This window comes from Thalia democratica, unplaced genomic scaffold (assembly GCF_965202585.1).
Source record: "Thalia democratica unplaced genomic scaffold, ktThaDemo2.hap1.1 HAP1_SCAFFOLD_972, whole genome shotgun sequence".
In the NCBI taxonomy this organism is placed as follows: domain Eukaryota; kingdom Metazoa; phylum Chordata; class Thaliacea; order Salpida; family Salpidae; genus Thalia; species Thalia democratica.
In genome coordinates, this window is record NW_028139907.1 from 37501 (window position 1) to 40112 (window position 2612).

The 2612-nt window shown below is 24.8% G+C and overlaps 1 non-coding gene across 1 annotated transcript; it reads left to right on the forward strand.

The window, feature by feature from the left end:
• The first annotated feature begins 571 nt into the window (after positions 1 to 571).
• LOC145847544 (5S ribosomal RNA) lies at positions 572 to 690 on the forward strand. The gene has a single exon (XR_014371368.1). It is a non-coding gene; the product is annotated as a 5S ribosomal RNA (ribosomal RNA).
• The last annotated feature ends 1922 nt before the right edge of the window (positions 691 to 2612 follow it).

Sequence of the window (2612 nt, forward strand, 5' to 3'; positions counted from 1 at the left end):
TTCTTCCACTTAATTATTCATTTTAAAGTAAAACAACTAGTTATACATATTATTATATTATAATGTATGTGTATTAGATACTATTATTTTATAACATAAACATAGATGAGTTATTAAATTAAACGTCAAATATTTTATTACCTAAAATTAAGTTAATCGTAAAATCTGATGTAGTATGAGATATTCTTTAGAAACTAACTATAAATATTCTTGAAGTAAAACAAAACCATCTATAAATAGAACAATGAGAAATAGTAAAACAAACTAAACACAACATGTTTATTTTAACATTGTTTTTTATTTAGTTTAATCACTTAATAAACTTTACTTCTAATCATAGTATTTAATATAGAATATAGTTAACAATCTTTTAAACAAAGTCTTAAATAAAGTTACAGGGAGTAATTGTAATTAAAACACCAAAAAAAAAGGTTTTAATAAAAAAAATACTTACATCAAGTTAAAATTTTATAAGGATTAATTTTAAAATATCAAATTGATTGTAAATCAAGTGCAAATAGGTTTTTAAACAAACCGAAGGGTTTATAAAGGCTTGTAAACGCTTTCAAACGCCTACGACCATACCACACTGAGCACACCCCATCTCGTCCGATCTGGGAAGTTAAGCAGTGTCGGGCGTGGTTAGTACTTAGATGGGTGACCGCTTGGGAATACCACGTGCCGTAGGCTTTTGCTTTTTGAATTCATCTTTTTTGTACTATTTTTCTTTCTGACCTATTTATACTTATTACTCGTTTATTTACATTTCTTTAACGCTTAAAAGAAAAGTAAATTCTAGTTATTAGCAAATAAAAACGTAAGCCAATCAGATAACGTTATTTGCTGTTTAAACCAATTAGAGCGCTAAAAAAGTGGTTTGACCAGTTTGAGATATCGAAAAAATAATGGCACCATCTTGTAGAGTACAATTTTCTGAGTTAAAATTAATACAATTAGTCTTTTATACTAAAACTTAAAAGTTTTTTTGTCCAAAAACAAATAAAAGCGTGGCTACTTGAAAAATCAAACGAAAATAAATTTTGCACTTTTGTATTGTGAGTCATAATAAGTTATTTACTGTTACCAACAGATACTAGCAAAAGCTTTTTAAAGTTTTGTATTAACTTAATGTATTTGTAATTACTTTTACTTAATAGAAACTATTGAATTACGTTTACTTAGTTTACTTTTGTATGTGTATTAAATATATAGCAATTTTGCTTGAACTTAAATAAAGATTATTAAACTATTAAAAGAAAACTATCAAAGTTTACTAACTCAAAAGCTAAATCTTAGTTATATTGTTATAAACATTTATGTTGTAATTTACTAATAACTAAATGAGTTTATTTCAAACAAAAAGAATTAAATAATGTTATGTTATGTCAAGCCTACTATATGAGGTATATAGGTATATAAGGTATACAAGCTTATGTTTGAAAGTTATAATAATTAAAATAAAAATAAATATTTAGTTGGTAAAATTTGTATTTAATATGCTTTGAAATTAGAGTTAGTATAGATGTTTTTTTTTAAATATAATAAATATAAGTATTTAGTTACTAATAATAAACTAAAATACCAATTTTGTAGTTATTACAAAAAAAAAAACTTATCTTACTTAAAGTTCACTGTAATTGAAACATTATACAAAAGCTTTATAATTATAAGCTTTGAATAATTCTATTTGAATAAATAATAGATTCATAACTATATTCATGTTTGCATATTTAAATTATAAAAAGTTAGTGTTTTGTGTATTGACTTTATGATTATTTTATTTTAGTAACTGTTAGTTTTATACTTTAATAAAAGAAATATGGTTAACAAGTAAGTTAAAAATGAAAGAAGCATAAAAAAACACACTAATTAACTGCTTATTCAATAGTTTGATTATTTAATTATTTTTCTGTTATATAGTTTAATCGTATTGTATAAAAAAATACAGAGGTTTAAAGTAAGTTTGAATAAAAATAAAACAAAACATATAATATAAGCATTAGTTAAAATACATAGTTTTTTTTTCTAAAAAAATTTAATTCTTTAATAATAAGTAGTAATTTAAATAAAAAATAATACAAGTAAAGTTATACAATATATATACTATAGTTTGTCAAACTAGGCAAACACTACTAGGCAAAAAACAAACTAGGCAAAAAACCTACAAAGTAGGCCACCACTACAATCCTATGTTCCAACTGGAAATTCAATGAGATCGTTACTGTACTTGTGATGAACGTTGATAATCCCCAAGATTGTAAGTCGAAGGCCTTACCCAACCTAACCAGCGCACTGGTTTTCTTACAACTGAATTAATCAACATTTATTATTGAATATAATCATTATTGATAGATAGAGGAATGTTGACAATCAACAACAGATTGTAGGTCAAAGGCATTACTCGACCCAAGTACCCACAACCTAGATTGAACAACATTTATTAGATAGATTTGTTTAATGATAGATAGAGGAATATTGTCAATCCACAACAGATTGTAAGTCAAAGGCATTACTCGACCCAAGTACCCACAACCTAGATTGAACAACATTTGTTAGATAGATTAGTTAGATAGATAAATAGTACAGTATAATCTCAAAGAATTTGAAGCCCG